Here is a 23,526-nt window from a genome sequence, read left to right as displayed (position 1 = left end):
GGAATTTGATTACAGGTTCTCAAAATTTCTTCTTAAATGCTCAGATATTTTTGCAATAATAAATATCATATTGTAATTTTTAAGTCAAAGAATGAATAGGGTATACACATGCAACATTGATATCAGAAACCCAAAATTCTATCACTCACATTTTCAGTCATTCTCATGTGATTACACAGTACTCATCTTGATCGTGCTATTAAAATAAATCCTTGACTCTACTTCAATCATGTAGCAATAATGACAACAGCATCTGTATGACCATGGTAATACATAGCTTATGAATTACACAATAAATAGCATCAAGGCTTCAAAAAGCTTTCCAAATGTAAGATGTATTTTCTACAGGAAGAAAAACATTTTGTCATGGAAACCAGAGTCAGTTATCTAATAAAGAGCACTTTCTGATTCTGAAACCACTGGAGTGGCGCAATTAGTTTCATTTTAATATTGTATTGACAGATATGCACTTCACATATTTTCTGTTCACTTTCCATAGCAAAGGCTATTTGACATTTAAACTTAAACATTAATGGCATGCTGATGAAAGCACATTGACTTGAAATATTACACATTAGTAGGCCTTCCTGACCTTCTATATTCCAATATTTGCTGTTTTTTTCCAGATTTCCAGCATTCATAATAATGTGTTCTTGTGCAGTAACTGTTCTTCCTTTACAGAAATGGTAAATTAGTTTTAAAAAGTAAACAATCTAGATGACAATAATAAACAATGGCAGACTCAAATAGAAAATCAAATCACTGGTACAATATTTAATTTTACTTGCGCAGCTGAATTATACTTTAATATTATTTTGATGATGCACAGGTGTATTTAATCTCATTTTTTGCTCCTCCAACAAAATACAGAAGTGAAATATTAAAATGAATTTAGTTTTGAAGGAGTCAATGCAATTCCCATTTCAGCAAAACTGAATTGGAAGCTTCTTGCTGGTCAAAAGAGGATGCCCAGGAGGGTATTAATGGGTTAGATAAAATGACTAATTACTTGCTATAGTTAAATACTCAGGCCATGTTTTGTTGCTACTAATAATGCTATAAATGCCAATATAGTTTCAATTTTGATTTCAAAATTTTAATGCGTGTTATTTGCAGTATATTGCACAATACTTCCCTTAACTCTGGAACATATGAACAGTGAAAATATATACATTAGATACTCTTCATTGACTACAATTCTGCAATCAACACAATCATCCACTCAAAACCAATCAATAAACTCCAAGACCTTGGCCTCAACACTTCCTTGTGCGACTGGATCCTCAATTTCCTCACTTGCAAACCAGTCAGTTTGGGTTGATAACGTCTTCTCCACAACCACTATCACCACAAGTGCACCACGTGGCTGTGTGCCTGGCTCCCTGCTCTACTCACTTTATACTTATGACTGCGAGGCTAAGTGCAGCTCCAATGCCAGATTTAAGTTTTCTGATGACACAAATGTTGTTGGAAGAATCAAAGGTGGCAACAAATCAGCAGATTCTCACTCAATATGAGAAAAACCAAAGGGTTAATTATTGATTACAGGAGGAGGAAACTGGAAGTCCGTAAGTAGGTCCTCATCAAAGGATCAGAGGTGGAAAGGGTCAACTTTAAATTCTTCAACATTATTATTTCACCCCTGTGGATAAAATTAAAATGGCCTGGGAGCAGGATTTAAATATCTCCTTATCCGAGGAGAGCTGGGACTCAGTTCTCAAATCGGTTAACTCAACCTCTCTTTGTGCTCACCATTGTCTCTTACAGTTTAAGATTGTTCATAGAGCCCATATGTCTAAATCTAAACTATCTCGATTCTACCCTGGCATTAGTCCGCTCTGTGATAAATGCAAGAGGGGCGTGGCCTCTCTCATCCATATGTACTGGCTCTGTCCTAGCTTGGAGAAATTCTGGAAAGATGTCTTCACTACACTATCGGGTATTCTGAATCAGCACCTAGAACCTAACCCCTTAATTGCTCTGTTCGGTTTTTGGGGCGAGACAGATTTATGTGTGGGTCCGACCAAATGCCGAATACTATCCCTTGCCTCTCTCCTGGCGAGACGCTTGATCCTCCTTAGATGGAGAGATGTTGCCCCGCCCACTCATGCGCAATGGCTTAACGACATTATGGCCTGCTTGGACCTCGAAAAAATTCATTATTCAGTTCTCAATTCGGATTTAAAGTTCCATAAGATCTGGGGGCCTTTTATCGAGTACTTTCATAACCTTCCTCTTGACTAGGGTTTTTTTTTCTTTTCAGTCCCTTGCTTTCAGCTCCCTTTTTTTTTTCTGGTAGTAGGCATTATTATCCTCTGTTGCTAAGTGTATTTACAGTCTGGGAGTTTGACTGTCCGGACTTATACTCTCTATATTGTGTGGTGGTTGGTCTGGAATTGTTTTTTTTTCTTGTGTTGTGGGGTTTGGGGAGGACACTAAGCTCACTTGTCTTTAATTTAGGTGCTTTTTTGTTAAATTCTCTTCCTGTGTAGCATATTGTTATTGTATGCTTAACCTTGCTCTGTATTAATGCTCCTCATTGGGATTTGGGGTTTTTAATTTTGTAAAATGTTTCGAAAAACTAATAAAAATTAAAAAAAAAAAACATTATTATTTCAGAGGATTTGTCCTGGGTCCAGTACATAAGTGCTATTACAAAAAGGTACTGCAGTACCTCTACTCTCTTAGAAGTTTGTGAAGATTCAGCATGTCATCTAAAACTGTGACAAACTTGTATAGGTGTGTGGTGGAGAGTACATTGACTGGTTGCATCATGACCTGGTGTGGGAATACCAATACCCTTGAAGAGAAAGGCCTACAAAAAGTAGTGGAAATGGCTCAGTCCATCACAGGTAAAGTCCTCCCCACCATTTAGCACATTTATAAGAAGCGCTGTTGCAGGAGGGCAGTATTCAACATCAAGGACCCCACCAACCAGTCCATCTCACTGCTGCCATTAGGAAGGAGGAACAAGAGTCCAACACCAACAGGTTCTGGAACAGTTGTTACCTTCAACCATCAGGCTCTTGAACCAGGGCGAAAACCTCACTCATGCCAACAATGAATTGATTCCACAACCTATGGACTAACTTTTAAGGACTCTGCCACTCATGTTCTCAATATTTATTGCATGCCTGCTTGCTTGTTTGTTTATTTATTGTTGTTGTATTTTAATTTTTTATTCTCAGCTCAAGCTGGTAAAACCTGAGGTATGGGCATACTCATTTCTCAATTTCTAGGGACTTTCAGTCTATTCTAGTGGTGGTTTGTATTGTGCCTTTCATAAGATTTACAGAAATATTGCTGTGTAGGCCTAATAGTTTAATGCTATTGTGTAATGTCTTTGGGATGATACCAGTTGTAGATAATACAATTGGGACAATGTATACCCTGTTTATGATTTTTCACCTTTCAATTTCCTCTATTAATTCAGCATATTTCTGGTGTTTTCACTCATTGACCTGTCTGTTATATATGTTTGGTTATATGGTTATATCTATTAAATAAGTTGTTTGTGTTTAATTATTATATCCAGACGGTTATTATGGATTGTCCTATCTGTAAATGTGAATTGGTCATAATATCATTTGTAGGACTCTGACTCTAAAACTGAATCAGGTTTGTATTTATACTAAGGTATGGTGTCTTTTGTGAGTTTGTATTTTAAAGCAAGATTTTGGTGAATGATGTAAATAATCAGATTTTGATTAACTTTTTCTTCTATAGTGATCATTTCTTCACTCATCTGGGTTTTGCTTCCTTTTAAGTTTAGTGGTGTATACTTCTTACCAGAATTACATATGCCTGCGTGGTGTGCTGAATTCTGTTTTTGTTGATGAAAATATATCCTTAGAAGTTTTATCCAATTAGTGTAAATTGTTCTGTCAGTTATTCCTCTGTTTTCCTCTGTCTGAAAGTTTTAATCTAGGTGTGTTCAAGTGCACATAGTGTTTTCTAAAAGCTGTCATTTCAGTTCTTATTTTTGTTTTTAAATTTTCCAGATCAGTTTCAGAGCAAGATATTAGGCCAAAAGAATACATTATTAACGGGTATAGTGAAGGTGTATATTGCCTTTGTTATATTTTATTACTATTGAGCTCCATTTGGCAGATTTTCTTAAGCCTTGAAGTAAATTCTGTCAACACACACAAAATGCTGGTGGAAATACAAAATACAGAGCTAGGGAAGGGAAAGGATCATGGGACGGGAGGCCTAGGGAGAAAGAAAGGGAGAGGGGAGCACCAGAGGGAGATGGAGAACAGCCAGCATGATCCTTTCCCTTCTCCAGCTCTGTATCCCTTTTGCCAATCACCTTTCCGGCTTTCAGCTTCACCCCACGCCCTCCAGTCTTCTCCTATCATTTCGCATTTCCCCTCCACCTCCTACTTTCAAATCTCTTACTATCTTTCCTTTCAGTTAGTCCTGACGAAGGGTCTTGGCCCGAAACGTCGACAGCGCTTCTCCCTATAGATGCTGCCTGACCTGCTGCGTTCCACCAGCATTTTGTGTGTGTTGCTTGAATTTCCAGCATCTGCAGATTTCCTCATGTTTGCCAAGTAAATTCTGTCGAAAGTTTTCCCTTTATCACTGTGGTAAACTATGTATACCTGTCTGGACACGCCCCCCCACCCCCGACTGCTCCTGTGGCTCCTCACACAGACCCCTTTATAATGGCAATTGGGGCACTGCTCCTCCCTCAGTCTTCAACATGGTCGTGTTCCCTTTTTTGCTGTTAATAAAAGCCTAGCGTTCACTTCCAGTCTCCTAGAGTTATTGATGGTGCTATGATCACACTATGATCTATTTACTTCGCATGTTGATATTCCAGATACTTATATATTTCATATTCATCCATCAGTTCTCTTGTATCCTGCAGCTCTGTTTCATATTTTCTAGCTCTATTGCACCTTTAAGTTTAATTATGTGCAAATATCAAGGCTAAAGTTCATATTTATATCTTTAGAAAATAGTTCTGCTATTTGAATGAATTGTTCAGCTTTACTGACGAAGGAGAATGTAATTTCAAAACATCCATATATAGAAGGTGTGTCAAAGTATAATTAATTTGGTTGTTGAAGTAATTCTACTTTCATCAGCACTCTGGGAAGTGGCATCTTCATTATTTTCCTGTAGAGTATTGTTGTGGTCTTTAGGTTGGTTTCTTTCTAGCTCTTGTGCTACTGCAAGTTTTATTTGATTTCTAAATGGATATTGAACCCATGAACAATGCCTTACTACTTTCTAGTTTCTGTTTTTGGAACTGCACTACTTATTTTAACTTAACTATTTAATAGGCATATGTATGTAATTCATTTTTTCCCTAAATTTATTTATCATGTATTTCATTGTAGTGCTGCCATAAAGCTAACAAATTACACGACATATGCCGGAGATATTCAAACTGATTCTGATTTGGTTTAACATGTCTATAGGGATTATATTTTTTTTACTATCATTCCAAGTTGATCTGCTATTCGTTGTGCATTTACTTGCATGAAGGGATATTGTGCTATAAAGTTTCTCCCTGTTTGCTCTCATGTCAGCCTCAAATTCTGTTACTCGATAATATTCACACATTATGAATGTGTTTACTTCTAATGACCATTTCATGTGTTATTATTATTTCTTTTTTTATATATTTGCATAGTTTGTTGTCTTTTGCACATTGGTTGTACATCTTTGTTGTGTGCAGTTTCACATTAATTCCATTGTATTCTTTGGATTTACTGTGATGCCTACAAGAAAATGGATCTCAGAGTAGTATATGGTGACATTTATGTATTTTGATAATAAATTTACTTTGAACGTTGAAGTTTTGAACTTTGAATACTGTAGGATATGTCAAGCGTGTACATCAGCATTGCACAAAATAGGCACTTAACTTTGCCAATTCTAGTTACGCCTACTTTAGGTCATTCTAGCTAAGATGAGTTATGACAATGTAGCCAACAACATGTGTTCACCACATATGTGAATTGAGCAGTTTGCATAACAATAACTTTGCTCCCCCATATTACAGTTATCAATTATAGAGATCTTCTGCTCCAGCTCAATATCATGGTGCAAGGACCAGACTGCTTGGTTGCAACTTTGAACATTCCCATAACACTGAGCGACATACCCACCTAAATGGTTTTTCAACTGCATCTGATAAAGCCTTGCCTTTATCAGAAGGGCAAGAATAGCAATCATTTATGGAATCACAGACACTCACATGCTAAACACATATTCCCCATTAACCTCTGCTGAATCATGTAGACTGGTTCTTTCACCATGATATTGAGCATCTTGAGTGTTGCTGGAGCTGAAGATAAAATCATTTACATTTAGACCAAAGATGAATGGTGGCTGGCCATGGAAAATAGAATAACAATGCAAACACTATGGTGGGTGAAGAGGCATTAGACAATATCCCAATTGTCTTTCAACAGCAATTAAATGCTGACCTTCCAGAGCCTGCTGCATTCCATGAATTAATTTATATAAAAACAATTATTTCTTGTTCCTCATTTTGGGCACCACAATAGCATAGCAGCTATAACATCTCGGGGTGTCAGGGTTTGAAATTTAATCCTGGCATCCTCTGTAAGGAGTCTGTCTGTCCTCCCTGTGGAATGTGTGGGTTTTCCCTGGGTACTCCTGTTTACTCCCACAGTTCAAGACATACCAGCTAGGTTAATTGATCATTGTAAATTGTCCCATGATTAGGTTAGGGTTAAATGGGGGTTGTTGGGAATTGCTGGGGTGATGCTGCTCAAAGGGCCAGAAGGCCCTACTCTGCACAGTATCGCTAACTTTCATGGTTCTACTTCTGCATTCCATCCATTGATTATCACCTCAGCATCTGGTTGGTCATAATGGATGAATAAAAGCCAAATCAGTCTTTATTCCATACAATATTTCTCTATCCAATTAAAACAACAGCTAGGAAAAGGGATGAGGTCCTGAAGAGCAAATATAGGCAGCTAGGAAGGAAGCTAAAATGCAGGGAGGATTCTTAAAGACAGGATTTATGAGCATTCAGAGAAGTGTAGTCTGATTAGGGATTGCCAGCCTGCTTTGTGAAGAGCAGGTTTGCCTTGTGAGCCTGATTGGCAATATGTGGTTGCTCAGCCAGACTCCAAATGGGTGCCGAATAAGAAATACCATCATTCTGAGTGCCCCAGAAACAGAAATCACATGGGAATGCAAGTGTAGTTTAGCTTCCAAAGTGAGTGGCTGAATTTCCAAAGCTGTTGACCAGTCCCGAAAATAATAATACCTTTTTTTTAATATACTACTGAAAAAGTGCCAAGCAATGCAATATCTTGGCAGTAGTGTTCAAAGAAAATTATAGGATAACTTCATTCACCACTACTCTGAACTGATCCTATGATCTACAGACTCACTTTCAAGAACTCTTTACAACTCATGTTCTCAGTATTATTTTGATTAGCTGTTTGCTTCTTGCACACCAGTGTTTGTCATTTTTTTCCTTTTATATATAGTTCTTCTCAAAATTCTATTGCACTTCTTTTTTCTGGTAAGTGCCTGTGAAAAATGAATCTCAAGGTAGTATAAGGTAACATATATATGTACTTTGATAATAAGTTTACCTTGAACTTTGAAAATGTTATTAAAACCCACTAACCACGGGTGAATGCAAATAAAATATGAGTTATGGCACAACCTGCGCTTCTTGCTTTTTTCCCCAAATGCTTGCATATTTTATGTAAATGTAAGAAAAATATGAGATATATTGCCTTCATAGATAACTATAGGATTATTTAAATATACTAATTCAGTGACCAAACTGAAGCGACTATAAATGTTTTTGGAGACTAAAGATTTGATGAAGTTAAGCAAAATTTCTGACAAAGCTATGAAAGAATAGATTATGTGAAATGGGAAATATCCTCTCTACATCCACTCTAACTAGGTCTTTCAATGTTTGACAGGTTTCAATGAAATCCCCCCTCACTCTTCTAATTTCCAGCGAGTAAAGGCCAATAGACATCAATCGCTCTTCTTATAATAAACATTTAATTCCTAGAATTATTCTTGTGAACCTGCTTTGAACCCTCTCCAAAGTCAACACATCCTTTTTTTAAAGAGGTCCAAAACTGCTCACAATACTCTAAGTGAGGCCTCACCAGTGCCTTAAAAAGTTGCAGCATTATATCCTTGCTTTTATATTCTAGTCCTTTCAAAATGAATGCTTATATTGGAGTTGCTTTCCTCACTACCAACCTAACCTGCAAATTACTTTTAGGGAATCCTGCACAAGGGTTCCCAAGTCCCTTTGCACCTCTGATTTTTGAATTTTCTCCCCATTTAGAAAATAGTCTATGTTTTTGTTCCTTCTACTAAAATGCATGACCATACACTTTTCAACACTGTATTCTACTTGCCACTCCACCAATCTTCATATCATCTGCAAACTTGGCCACAAAGCCATCAATTTCATCATCCAGATCATATTACATATAATGTGAAAGTACTGGATGCAACACTGAACTCTATGAAGCACCACTAGTCACCAGCATCCAACCAGAAAAGGCCTCCTTTACTCCTCCCACTCTTTGCTTCCTACCAATATGGTAATGCTCTATCCATGTTAGTATCATTCCTGTACTATCATGGGCTCTTAACTTGTTAAGCAGCCTCATATGTGGCAACTTGCCAAATGCTTTCTAGAAATCTAAGTACATAATATCAATTGATTCTCCTTTGTCTACCTTGCTTGCTGTTTTCTCAAAGAATTCTAACAGATTTGTTAGGCAAGATTTCCCCTTAAGGAAATTTTGCTGACTTTGGCCTATTTTACCATGTGCCTCTAAGTACCCCAAAACCTTATCCTTAACAATTGGCTCCAACATTTCCCAACCACTGAGGTCAGGCTATCTGGCCAATAGTTTATTTTCTTCTGCCTTCCTCCCTTCTTGAAGAGTGGAGTGATATTTGTCATTTTCCAGTTCTCTGGATCTATTCCATAATCAAATGATTCTTGAAATATCATTACTAGTGCCTCCTATGTCTTTCAGAACCCTGGGGTGTAATCCATCTGGTCCAGGTGACTTATCTATCTTCATACCTTTGACCTTCTGAAGCACCTTCTGCCTAGTAACAGCAACCACACTCATTTCTTCCCCCTCTCAAATTTCTGGCATACTGCTAGTGTCTTCCATAGTGAAGATTGAAGCAAGTGTACTTATTCAGTTAATCCGCCATTTCCTTGCTCCCCATTACTACCCCCCAGCATCATTTTCCAGCCGTCCTATATCTACAGTTCCCTCCCTTTTACTCTGGAAAAAAACTTTTTGATATCCTCTTTGATATTGTTGTGCAGCTTACCTTCATATTTCATCTTTTCGCCCTTTATGGCTTTTTTTACTTGCCTTCTGTTGGTTTTTAAAAGTTTCCAAATTCTCCAACTTCCCACTAATTTTTGCTCTATTATATGCCTTCTCTTTTGCTTTTATGTTGGCTTTGACTTCCCTTGTCAGCCACAGTTGATTACCCTGTCTTTAGAATACTTCTTTGGGATATATCTATCCTGCACCTTCCAAATTGCTCCCAGGAATTCCAGCCATTGCTTTTCTGCTGTCATTCCTGCTAGTGTCCCCTTCCAGTCGATATTGGTCAGCTACTCTTTCACTTCTCTGCAATTCCCTTTACTCCAATGAAAAACATTTGACTTCAGCTTCTCCCTCTCAAATTGCAGGGTGAATTCTATCTCATTGTGACCACTGCCTCTTAAGAGTTCCTTTATCTTCAACTCCCTAATCAAATCTGGTTCATTACACAACACCCAATCCAGAGTAGCTGATCTGCTTGTGGGCTCAACCACAAGCTGGTCTGAAAAGCCTATCTTATAGGCATTCTACAAGTTCTCTCTCTTGGGATCCAGCACGAAACTGATGATTCTTATCTACCTACATATTAGAATACCCCATGACTATTGTAACATTGCCCCTTTTACAAGCCTTTACTATCTCCTGTTATAATTGTAGCAACATTCTGGCTACTGTTTGGAGGCCTGTATATAACTGCCATCAAGGTCTTTTCACCCTTGCAATCTCTTAACTTTACCCACAAGGATACTAACTCTTCTGATCGTATGTCAGCTCTTTTTTAAGGATTTGATTTCATTTTTTACCAAGAGAACCACGCCAGCCTCTCTGCCTACATGCCTGTCCTTTTGATACAATGTGTATCCTTGGATATTAAGGTCCCAACTATAATCTTCTTTCAGCCACGACTCAGTGATGCTTACGTCATTCCTGCCAATTTCTAATTGCATGACGCAATCATCTACTTTATTCATCATTCTTCATGAAACCTTCAATCCTATACCCAACACCTTTTTCAGTTTTGTCCCCCTTCTACACTGCAACTCATTCTGTCGACTGCAATTTTGCCCTTTCATCTGCCTGTCCTTCCTGACAATCTCACTACATACTGCTTCTGCTTGTAAACCAACAGCCCTATCCTTAGCCCCATCACCAATTTTCCCATTCCATTGCCAAATTAATTAAAACCCTCTCCAAAAGCTATGTGTGTTGGGGATTAATATTAATATTGGATTAATAGCATCCAATAGTCTGGAAAGTCAGCAAGCTGGCACCACCAAAGCACCAAAGTTACAGCAGTGAGGGTACCATGCAATATTACACTAATTAGAAAATCATTATATGAGTAAGCAGAGTAAACACAGCTTTATGAAGGGAAAATCATGTTTGACTACCTATTTAATAGTAACTTAATATTTCTAACATTAATTTCATTAGTGGAGTAGATTATGGTAGATATAAATTTTCATAAGGATTTTTCAAAAGAAACATAAACGGCTATTCCCTCAAATTAGAGCTCATCTAATACAAGTAATGTTTTGTCATGGAGAGGAGACTGGTTGAAGGGCAGAAATCAAGGTAGAAATGATTGGATCTTTTTCAGACTGGCTAGCTGTTCTTTGTTGAGTATAAGTAAGTCGGTATTAGGCTGTTAGCAATCACAATTTATATTAATGGCTTATGTTAAAAGACAAAGAATATTCTATTTAAGTGTTGATAAAAATTAAAAAGTAGGAAAGTAAGTGGAGAGGAGGAAGGAAAGAATCTAAATAAGAACATAAACAGGTGGAGTGAGTAGGCAGGTTGGTGGCAGATGGAATATAATGAGGGAAAATAATGTGGTTATTTGCTTCAGTAAGAGAATTAGAATAACAAAACATTTATTATATGGTGGGAAAGTAGCAAATGTTTTTTGTGCAGAAAACCAGAAGACCATGAAACAGAAAAAGGAATTGGCCATTTAATTCTTCATCCTTGCTTCTAATCACTGCTGATTTCACTTTCCTCAAGTTCACTTTCCTGCTCTATCCTCATTACATTTGATTTCCCTCACTGATTTTCTACTCGTGTTATTTTTGAATAATTTCAATTTAGCCACCAAAATGCTTGAGGTAAGCATTTCCAGAAGAGTTATGATCTCTTGAGAGTAGAAATTTTTCCTTAGCTATGTCTAATAGATGCCCCTTAATTCTGAGGCTATGTCTTCTGGCCAGATATTCTTCACAAGAGGGGAAAATTCCTTATAGCGTTTACTATTTTAACCTTAAAATATACATGTCATTTCGATTACCTCCTACTTTCCTAAATTCTAACGAGTTCAGACACAAACTATTCAGTCTTTCCTCATAAGATAATGCTCTCCATGGTTGGGATCATCCTTGTGAACCTTCCCTGAACTGCCACTGATGATAATCTACCTTTGCATAACTAAGGGAATCACAACTATAAACATTATTCAAGGTGTGGTCCTGCTGGTAAAATTTATTTCCATGCCAGCCCTTTTGAAATAAAAGTCAGCATTCTACTAGCCTTCCTGATAACTTTTTGCACCTGTATTATTTCTGTGTTTCATGTACCAGAATCTCCAAATACTTTGTGCTGCAGCTTTTTGCATTCATTCCATATTTCATCACCTGTTCTGACGAAGGATTTCAGCCCGATACGTCAACTGTACTTCTTCCCATAGATGCTGCCTGGCCTGCTGTGTTCCACCAGCATTTTGTGTGTGTTACCTGTTTTAAATATTCTTTCTTCAAAATTGACTACCAATTATGCTCTATTTACCAAGATTTTGTTCCCTCACTTAGTTTATCTTGCTGAAAAACAGTTTTCATCCTCTTCATCTTTTGCCTTTTTCTCTACCTTTGTATCATCCAGGTTTTGATTACAGTTCATTTGGTTCCTTTCACCACACTATTAATATCCATTGTAAACAGCTGTAGTATAACACTGATTATGGGCTACCAACCCCAAAGTGGCCTGCTTATTCCTACTGACTCTTATAGTTAGCCAATCTTCCATTCATGCTATTATTTCCAATACCAGGAGTTATCCAGCGAAGTAATTTTTTGTGCTGACTTTGTCAAACATATTTGAAAATCCACTCTAACTGATGAACTCAAAGAATTCTCATAATTTTGTCAAGACAAAATTTCTCCTTCATTAAGACCATGCTACCTCTGCTTGATCAGTTATGACCTTCCAATAATAAATATTAGACTAAGCAGACAGTTACCTATATGGTGCTTCCTGCTCCTTTGAATTGGGATATCAGATTGGCAAACGTTCAATCCTTATATAGCTGAGGTCTTTGGAAGATCATATGTACCATCTTTGTGACCACTACTTCTGAAATTCTATGTCTTTCATCTGATCTGCTATTTTGTTTGCCACGTGCACTTCAGCCAAATATATCCTCATTCCTTTGTACTTCCCATTATTTGTTCAACATAGTTGCTTTCGACCCAAGATTCTTATACTCAGACTGAATTTCTACTGTGATCACAATTTCCTGGAGTGTATTCTTAAAACTCTGGAATAAAGTTAAACCTATTTCATTACACCAGATTCAAAATAGCCTGTTTCCCGCTACGCTCCTTAACATCTTGCTCTAGGAAACTATGCAGAATACAATCTATGTGTAAAAGGTTTCTTTTGTTACTGCATATGTTAATCAAAATGGCTTCTTTGTTAAGTAAAAGTAGGGATGCTTCTTTGTTATGGTAACTGGTGAGAGAGTGCTTTCTCTCGCAGCTTGTTTGGGTGATAATTACTGATAATGAGAATTGTATTCATTTGTTAACCAATTGGGATAGATGTTATTTTTCCTTGTGGATCTGTGAGCTGTGGTTTTGCGGACTATTGGGGGGTTGGGGAGGAGATCGCAAGGAAGGTGGACGGTGCTGGAGGTGCACTGGTCGATCACCGAGGGTGGTCCCAGGCGCGCGGGTCGTGGAGGTCAGAGAAGATCGAATAGTGGACCGAAGACTTCGATGGTTGAGCTCCAACGATTGTGCACTAATTGACTGAAACCTGTTAAGTTCTGGCACCTTTTCTTTCCTTTCTTTTCTTTCATATATATTGTATCACTATTAATCACTTAGTTCTAGTAAGATTTATAAAGTGTATTCTGTAAACGTACATGGTATGCGGTTTGATATTGTGTGTGCGAGTTTGTATCAGTGTGCATTTCACAGCATCCACGTATATGAGAGGCACGGTTTGGCGGGTGGGCGAATTTTCCCCTAGACATACACCAGCTGATCTCATGAGAGTTACATTTGTGGGGGCTCGTCCGGGATTGAATATTCAGTAAGCTGTGTAAATCGCCATGTTCAGTAGTGCGGAGATGGATTGAGATAAGATTGTAAACAGGTGTGAGTTAGAGGATGTACTGGTGAATTACGCGTGTGTATTAAGTGGGGTGGCTTTCCACATTTCAGAAGGTGCGTTAGTGTGGGGGTTGAGTTTGCTCAAAGGTATGGGGCAGGTAGAACTGGTGGCTAGAAGGTGCAGTAAAGAAGTGGAGCCTAGCTGGGTGTTAGTTTGTACAAGTGCTGATGTCATGACATTGGAACTGCCAGCGACTGTAAGCATCCCGAGGGAGGCGGGGCTGTGGGGCCTCCACACCTTCCCGGAGGACGAAGGTGAGGAGACACCAGAGGAGGAGGTAGATGTGACCCCAGGAGAGGTGCCAGTATTCAGTAGGGGGGGGGGTCAGAGTGGGAAGGCTTGGCCAGGCTCTGCCCCCCAGCTAGAGGGGAGGCCTGTGAGCTGGCAGCCGCCCTTAACTCCCTGGTGGGAGTGGCCAAGAGGCCACGGCCGAAGCTGGGGGTTTTCTCAGGAGCCAAGCCTACTCCAGACAGGGAGGTTGGCTATGATGCCTGGATCGAAAACTCATCCCTGTTGTTAGGAGGCGTGACCAGGCTCGGATGAGGAAAAGAGACAGCGATTGATGGGAAGTTTGAGGGGTGTGGCGGCTGGAGTAGTCCGGGAACTGAAAGCTGAACAGCACTCAGCTTCATTAGCGGAGTATTTAGAAGGTTTGGAGGGAGTGTTTGGAATGTCAGGGGACCACCAAAAACCCAAGCCTTTATTCCGGCTGGGCTGGTGGGACCCCATTCCAGCGTGTGCCTACGGATAGAGGGAGTTTATGCAAAAGCCATCCTCGACACAGGATCGCAGATTACCTTATTGTACCAGTCATTCTACAACAAATATCTAAAACACTTGCTAGTAACCCCATTTGATGCACTGGAGATTTGGGGTGTAAGTGAGGGTGATTATCAATTCGATGGGTACCTGTCAGTGAGATTGCAATTCTCGGAGGGCGATGTGGGAGTGTCTGAAGCTAGTGAGACATTGGTGTAGGTTTGTCCGGACCCGGTGTAAACAGGTGGTGCTGCCCTTCTGGTGGGGACTAACTCCCCTCTTGTGTGACGGCTCCTGGGAGCCTGTAAGGAGAAGGCGGGGGAGAACTTTCTGGAGACTCTCTTGGTACACCCAGTGTTTCAAGCCATGTTCAAAGAAGTGGGTGACCCCCAAGGGCTGGATCCTGAGTGCAAACGAGGATGGTGTGCTCTACGCAGGCGAGGCCTAAAGGATACGGCCAGGGGAAGTGGCACTAGTGATGGGGACCCCCAGATTCCCCGGAGTGCCAGCAGGTGAAGCCCTGTTAGTAGACGCCCCGGAAGATCTCGAGGGGAGACACGATTTCCAGTGGGGGTGCTGGTGAGGCCCGAAGTGCAGAGGCCAGCGGTGGTACATGCGAGGCGGATAGCCGTGAGTGTCAGGAACACCACTGAGAGAGAAATCACCTTTAAGAGAGGGTTGCCGCTGGCACATTTGTTCCCAGTGACGGTAATGTCTAGCGCCCCTGTGAGGCCCACTAAGGGGGAAGGATTGGAAAACAGAGGAAAGCTGACCGCTGAGGCCTTTAACTTTGGGGATTCTCCTGTGCTACCGGCATGGAAACGCAGGCTGGTGGAGAAGATGTTGAAGATGAAAGATGTTTTTCTCTTGGCAAGTTTGATGTGGGTTGCTCCAAGAGCACTCTCCATACCATCCAAGTGACTTAGGACACCCCGTTCAGAAAGAGATCATGGCGACTGGCCCTGCAGATGTGGAAGACATGCGGCAGCACCTGTGCAAGCTGAAGGAAGCTGAAATCATCACTGAGTCCCGAAGCTCCTATGCGTCCCCAATAGTAGTGGCCCGGAAGAAGAACGGAAGGGTACGCATGTGTGTGGACTATAGGACTTTGAACCGGCGCACTGTCCCTGACCAGTATACTGTCCCGAGGGTCGAAGACGTGCTGGCCTGCCTGAGTGGAGTGAAGTGGTTTAGTGTGCAGGACTTCAGGAGTGGATATTACCAGATTCCCAATGAGTGAGGCCGATTAAGAGAAGTCAGCCTTTATCTGCCCACTGGGGTTCTTTCAGTTCGAACAAATGCCCCAAGGCATATCGAGGGCCCCAGCCACCTTCCAGAGGCTCATGGAGAGGACTGGGGGGGATATGAATCTGCTAAAGGTGCTGGTGTATCTGGATGATCTGATAGTGTTTGGATCTAGTTTGGAAGAACATGAGGTATGGCTGCTGAAGGTGTTAAGCCGGCTTAAAGAGGAAGGGTTGAAACTTTCCCTGGACAAATGCCAGTTCTGTAAGCCGTCGGTCGGCTATGTTGGCCACATTATTTCGCAAGAAGGAGTGGCTACTGATCCGGCTAAGATAGACGCAGTGACCACCTGGCCGAGACCCCAGAAGGTGAGCGCCCTATGCTCGGTTTTGGGGTTCTGTGGGTATTATTGGTGATTCGTGAAAGGATACGCTAAAACGAGTCACCCATTGAACCAGCTATTGTGTGGCTATCCACCTGTGGGGAAGAAAAGGAAGGGGGACCGAGGGCAGGAAGCAGGAGGATACTGGAACCCGGTGAAGCCTTTTGGATCGAGATGGGATGATCAATGTGAGGAAGCATCCCAATCTCTGAAAAGGGCGCTAACCCAGGCCCCGGTGTTGGCTTTTGCCGATCCCCAAAAGCCGTATGTGCTGCACACCGATGCCAACCAAGAGGGTCTAGGGGCTGTCCTGTACCAGGAACAGGGCAACACATTGAGGCCGGTGGTGTTTCTCAGCCAAAGATTGTCGCTGAGAGAAACTATCCCACTCATAAGTTGGAGTTCCTGGCGCTGAAATGGGCGGTGGTGGACAAGTTGAGCGACTATCTATACGGGGCCAAGTTTGAGGTGAGAACAGATAACAATCCCCTCACTTACATCCTGACTTCAGCGAAACTGGATGCCACAGGCCATCGATGGTTGGCAGCTTTGTCAGTATATGATTACAGCCTGAAGCACCGGCCGGGAAGCAGGAATGTTGATGCAGATGCTTTGTCACAGCAGGAGCCGGGGGAACCGGAGATGGACGAGGAGTGGGAGAGCATTCCTGCCCCTGGAGTGAAAACCATGCTATGAAGTTTGCTATCAGCGTGAAGGCCGAGGAAAAGGGGTGGCTGTAGCGAGCAGTGGATCCACTGGGGGATGATGATGATGATGCCCTGCCCCCGTTTTACTGTGACCTGACTGCACTGAAGACTAAACAGTTGCCGGAACTAATTCCGGGGGAAGTGGCAGCTGCTCAGCGAAATGACCCGGGCATTGGCACTGTTTGGAGCGCGGTGGAGAAGGGGGATGTGGAGTGGGCAGAGAAGACGAAACATTCTTCAGTGCCTCCGTTATTGAAGGAATGGCCTCGGTTAAAGTTGAAGAACTAAGTCTTGTACTGGGTCACGTCACCCCCGGACCACCCCCGGCGTTGGCAGCTGGTCGTGCCTGAGAAATATCGGAAGACTGTGCTCCAGGCACTGCATGATGATTTCGGGCACTTGGGGGTGGAAAAGACCTATGGATTACTCAAGGACCAGCTTTACTGGCCCCAGATGAGGGGGGGAGGTTGAAGAATATTGTAAGAAGAGCAGTCATTGCATCAGGAGGAAGACCCTGCCTGCGCAGGAAGCTCCTTTGTCACACTTGCAGAGTGCAGGGCCTATGGACCTGGCGTGTATGGATTTCCTGTCTATTGAACCAGACATCAGCAATACCGCAAATGTTTTAGTCATCACAGATCACTACATTTGATATGCTCAGGCATTTCCCACTAAGGATCAGAAGGCGACTACAGTGGTGAAGGTGTTATGGGAGAAGTACTTTGTTTATTATGGCCTTCCCAGGCGTATCCATAGTGATCAGGGATGGGACTTCAAGAACCGGTTTATCCATGAATTACTGGGTATGTTTGGGGTTGAAAAATCCACACCCTATCACCACAGGGTGATCCTCAGCCCGAGAGGTTTAACTGGACCCTGTTGGATATGCTCGGGACTCTGGAGATTGGTCAGAAAAGTAAGTGGAGTCAGCACATCGGGCATTTGGTTCACTGTTACAATTGTCCTCGCAATGATGCTACAGGGTACTCGCCTTATTATCTGATGTTCGGGCGGGAAGTAAGGTTGCCCATTGACTTGTGTTTTGGGACTGAGGTGGATGAATTACCTTCGAAGCCAAATCTGAAGTATGTGTCTGATATGAGGAGAGAGTTGAAAAGGGCGTACGAATTGGCTGAGGTGGCGGCCACCAAGCAGAATCATTGGAATAAGAGGAGGTATGATCAGAAAGTGAAGTTTGCTCAACTATTGCCAGGAGACCGGGTCCTTATACGGAATTTAGGACTACCTGGTAAGCACAAGTTGACGGATCGCTTGACGGCCACCTGCTATGTGGTAGAGAGCTAGATGCTGAATCTATCTGTTTACCGGGTGAGACCCGAGGCTGGGAAGGGGCCTGTCAAGGTACTCCATCAGAACCACCTGTTGCCACTGGGTCAAGAAGTGCATGTGGATCAAGAGCCCGAGTGGGAGGTTACGCCTAGTACAAGGACTCTGTGAGGGCCCGGGCGAGGGAAGAGCCTGCTGCGGAAGAGACGGCTCTTCCCAGAAAGAAAAAAAATGGCTCTCCCTCACCCCAGAAAGGGATACTGCTTCGGAAGACGATGATTCAGATGTGTATCACCTGTTTCCGTTTGCTAAGTCCCCAGTACCGGAAGAAGAGGCTCCTGGCCCTTCCCCCGCTGAGTTAGGTGAGAGGAGCGAGGGTGTTGAGGGGCAGACTGAGATACAGCCGGCATTGAGGGGAGAGAGGGTGGAACCCGAACACGAGACAGAGGGCTCTCAGGTGAAGAGGAATTTCAGTGAGGGATCTATGGCCATTTTGCCCATAGAGTCTTCTCCACAATTCCATCATGGCTGATTCTTTTTTATATCCCTCTCAACACCATTCTCTTGCCTTCTCCTCATAAACATTGACACCTTTACTAATCAAGATTCTTTCAACCTCCACTTTAAATATAACCAATGACTTGGCCACCACAGCCATCTGTGGCAATGAATTCCACCTTCAGGCTAAAGAAATTTCTCCATATCTCTGTTCTAAAGGAACGTCCCTTTATTCTGACGCTGTCTCCTTGGACTTAGACTCCCTCAATATAGGGAACATCCTCTCCACATCCACTCTGTCTAGGCCTTTCAATATTCAAAAGGTCTCAATGAGAAATCCGGTCATTTCTCCTAAATTCCAGTGTGTACAGACCCAGAGCCAGCAACTGCTCCTCATACGTTAATCCTTTCACAGTACTCCATGAGGCTTCACCAATGCCTTATATAGCATCAGCATTACTGCCTTGTATATTTGTGTATGTATATATATTTTAGTCCTCTCAAAATGAATGCTAACATACCTTTTCCTTACCAGCAACTCAACTTGCAAGTTAACCTTTAGGCAATCCTGCACAAGGACTCCCAAGTCCCTTTGCATCTGTGATTTAAGCATTTTCTCCCTGTTTAGAAAATAATATACACCTTTATTATTTCTACCAAAGTGCATGACCATACATTTCCCCACATTACATTCCATCTGCCACTTCTTTGCCCATTCTCCTAATCTGTCTAAATTCTTTTTCAGACTCTCTGCTTCTTCAATTCTACTTGCCCCTCCACCTATCTTCAGATCATTTGAAAACTTGGCTACAAAGCCATCAATTTTGTCATCCAAATCATTGACATACAATGTGAAAAGAAGCAATTCCAACATCAAACCTTCTGAAACTCCTCTTATCACCAGCAGGCGTCCAGAAAAGGCTCCCTTTATTCCCCCTCTTTGCATCCTGCTGGTATCTTTCCTATAATATCATGGGCTCTTATCTAGTTTAGCAGTCATATATGCAGCACCATGTCCAAGGTCTTCTGAAAATCCAAGTAAACAACATCCACTGACTCTCCTTCATCTATCCTGCCTGTTATTTCCTCAAAGAATTCCAACAAATTTGTCAGGCAAGAATCCCCCTGAAGGAAACCATGCTTATTTCAGTCTATTTTAACGTATGCCTCCAAGTACTCTGAAACCTCATCCTTAATAATGGACTCCAACATCTTCCCAATCACTGAAGTCAGGCTAACTGGACTATAATCTCCTGTCTTTTGCTCCCTCCTTTCTTAGGTGTTTTCCAGTGAAGAATTTGTCCACCATTTCTTTGTGCTCCATTACAACATACTCCGGGTCAGTATGGGGACCACTACTTTTCACATTGTTTGTCAATGATTTGGATAATGGAATTGATGGCTTTGTGGCAAAGTTAACGGATGATACGAATAAAGGTGGAGGGAGTGCTGAGAAAGCAATGCAATTGCAACAGGACTTACACAAATTGGAAAAATGGACAAAAAGTGGCAGATGGAATACAGTATTGGGAAATGTATAATAATGCATTTTGTTAAAAGGAACAAAAGCACAGACTATTATCTAAATGGGGAGAAGGTTTAAACATCAGAGGTGCAGAAGGACTTAGGAGTCCTCGTGCAAGACTCCCAGCAGGTTAATTTACAGGTTGAGTCTGTGGTAAAGAAGGCAAATGCAATGCTGACATATATTTCAAGGGGAATAGAATATAAAAGCAAGGAGAAAATGCTGAGCCTTTATAAGACACTAGTCAGGCTGCACTTGGAGTATTGTCAACAGTTTTGGGTCCCAAATCTCAGAATGGATGTGTTGTCATTGGGGAGAATCCAGAGGAGGTTCACAAGCATGATTCCAGGATTGAAAGAGTTAACATATGAGGAGCGTTTGGCAGCTTTGGGCCTGTACTCACTAGAATTTAGAAGAATGCAGGGGAATCTCATGGAAACCTACCAAATGTTGAAAGGACTAGATAGGGTGGATGTGGAGAGGATGTTTCCTATGGTGAGGGTATTCAGAACTAAATGGCACAGCCTTAGAATTGAGGACTAACCTTTTAGAATGGAGGTAAGGAGGAATTTTTTTAGCCAGAGAGTGGTGCATCTGTGGAATGCTCTGCCACAGACCACAGTGGAGATCAAGTCCATGGGTATACTTAAAGCAGAATTTGATAGTTTCTTGATCAGTCAAGGCATCAAAGGATATGGCAAGAAGACAGGTATATGTGGTTGAGTGGGATCCTGGATAAGACCATAAGACATAGGAGCAGAATTAGGCCATTTGGCCCATCGAGTCTGCTCCACCATTTAATCATGGATGATCCTTTTTTTCTCCTCCTCAACCCCATTTCCCGGCCTTCTCCCTGTAATCTTTTGATGCCATGTCCAATCAAGAAGCTATCAATCTCTGCCTTAAATACACCCAACAACCTGGCCTCCACAGCTGCATGTGGTAGCAAATTCCACAAATTCACCACTCTCTGGCTAAAGAAATTTTTCTGCATCTCCATTGCCTCTCCAATGCCAGCACATCTCTTCTAAGATGAAGAGCCAAAACTATACACAATCTTCAATGTGAGGCCTCACCAGTGCCTTATAAAGCCTCAGCATTACATCCCTGCTCTTGCATTCTAGACCTCCTGAAATGAATGCTAACATGGCATTTGCCTTTCTCACCACTGACTCAACCTGCAAGTTAACCTTTAGGATGTTCTGCACAAGGACTCCCAATTCCCTTTGCATCTCAGATTTTTGGATTTGCTCCCCGTTTAGAAAATAGTCCACACATTTATTTCTACTGCCAAAGTGTGTGACCATGCATTTTCCAACATTATGTTTCATTTGCCACTTTCCTGCCCATTCTCCTAATCTGTCTAAGTCCCTCTACCATCCTACCTGTTTCCTCAACACTACCTGCCCCTCCACCAATCTTTGTATCATCTTCAAACTTGGCATCCATTTCATCATCTAAATCATTTATATACAGCATAAAAAGAAGTAGTCCCAACACTGATCCCTGCAGAACACCACTACTCACTGGCAGCCAACCAAAAAAAAGATCCTTTTATTCTCACTCACTGCCTTCTTCCAATCAGGGTTTCGTAAGTAGCAGAGCAGCTACCTCACTGTGATCTACTGAAAGTCATCCCTCAAGCCAAACTTCTGTCGGCCGATAGATCCTACATATCTACAAGGAGCGGTTGCTCTCTCCGGACTGCGACCGCTGCGACCCTGGCACGGGGCCCTCCGGCCCTTACCTTGTCCTCTCACCCCACCCACAACCAGCCACACCTGGCCAAGGTGGCGGGCGGGCAGTAAGCTGGAGTTCAGCCCCGGAGGCTGTTTAATGAGGCAATGAAGCCCTCAAGACTGCTTCAGCACCTTAAGTCCAAGAACCCTGCTCTTAAAGACAAACCCGTTGAGTTTTTTGAGCAGAAAAACCATGAGCAAGCAGGACATAAGCAAGTGCTGAGAGCCACAAAAACTAAATTGCGGAATAAACTGGCCATAAGGAACCCCCTTTGAGTATCGCTGTCTCCCATCACCCCTCGATGGGACCGTCTTGTTGCAGGGAAACAAGCCCAGGACTCCCACTGATTTAGCGATATTGGTGTATTGTAATGATTTTATATGTTCAAACAAGGAAAATATGTGCTGTGTGTTTAATATCCAAACGTTAAAGTGTTATGATGCTAATACTTATAAGTGACTTATAATTGACTTACTATATTCATGTGAGGAAAATATGCGCTGTGTGTTTAATATTAAATTCGTTAGATAAACCCTTTCAGAAATGAAATTGAGTTTATTAGCCACTTATAAGTGACTCATAGTTGATTTATCACCTATATTCTGGTCATGATTAACACCCCCCCCCCTCCTTTGGCCGGTCCGTAAGAATATTGTCAATATTAAACTGGTACGCGGTGCAAAAAAGGTTGGTGACCCCTGATTTAGTTCATCTGCCATTTCCCGTTATTATTTCACCTGCCTCATTTTCAAGTGGTCCTATATCCACTCTCATCTCTCTTTTAATTTTTTAAATACTTGAAAAAGCTTTTACTATCCACTTTGATATTATATAAATATGAAAGCCTGCTTTCATATTTAATCTTTTCCCGTCTAATGATTCTTTTAGTTGACCTCTGTAGATTTTTAAAAGCTTCCCAATCCTCTATCTTCCCACTAATTTTTGGTTAGCTCTTTTATTTTCACATTTGCTTTGACTTCCCTTGTCAGCCACAGTTGTACTATTTTGCCATATGAGTATTTCTTCACTTTTGGAATACATATGTCCTGCACCTTCCTCATTTTTCCCAGAAACGCACACCATTGCTGCTTTGCTGACATCCCTTGCCAGCAGCTCCTTCCAATTTACATTGGCCAATTCCTCTCTCATACCACTGTAATTTCCCTTACTCCACTGAAATAATGCTACATTAGACTTTACTTTCTCCCTCTCAAATTTCAAATTGAACTGAATCATATTGTGTTCACTGGTTCCTCAGGGTCTTTAACCTTAAGCTCCTTAATGGCCTCATTACATAACACATATCCAGTATAGCTCATCTACTAGTAGGCTCAATGACAAACTGCTCTAAAAAGCCATCTCTTAGGCATTCAACAAACTCACTCTCTGGAGATCCATTACCAACCTGATTTTCCCAATTGACTTGCATGTTAAAGTCTCCCGTGACTATCATAGCATTGTCCTTTTGACATGCCTTTTCTATTTCCCGTTGTAATCTGTGGTCCACTTCCCAGCCACTATTGGGAGGCCTGTATATAACTGCCATCAGGCTCCTTTTACCCTTGCAGTTTTTTAACTCAACCCACAAGGATTCAACATCTTCCAATCCTATGTCAAATCTTCCTACTGATTTGATGTCATTCTCTACCAGTACAGTCA

At 41.7% G+C, this 23,526-nt stretch overlaps 1 protein-coding gene across 9 annotated transcripts in view; it reads right to left on the bottom strand.

Moving 5' to 3' along the window:
- The window catches only part of LOC140726699 (disks large homolog 2-like), a 797,667-nt gene that overhangs the window by 189,640 nt on the left and 584,501 nt on the right, over positions 1–23,526 (bottom strand). The window contains exon 1 of one of the 9 annotated variants that reach the window (XM_073043439.1): positions 150–171. The exons of the other annotated variants lie outside the window; for them this stretch is intronic. The gene's annotated coding sequence lies outside the window, so the exon portion shown is untranslated. Of the gene's footprint in view, positions 1–149; positions 172–23,526 lie in introns of those variants that run through there. 9 annotated transcript variants of the gene reach the window in all.

Source organism: Hemitrygon akajei, chromosome 4 (assembly GCF_048418815.1).
Source record: "Hemitrygon akajei chromosome 4, sHemAka1.3, whole genome shotgun sequence".
Taxonomy (NCBI): Eukaryota; Metazoa; Chordata; class Chondrichthyes; order Myliobatiformes; family Dasyatidae; genus Hemitrygon; species Hemitrygon akajei.
The sequence above is the reverse complement of the archived record's forward strand: the minus strand, read 5'-3'. Positions and strand labels throughout refer to the sequence as shown.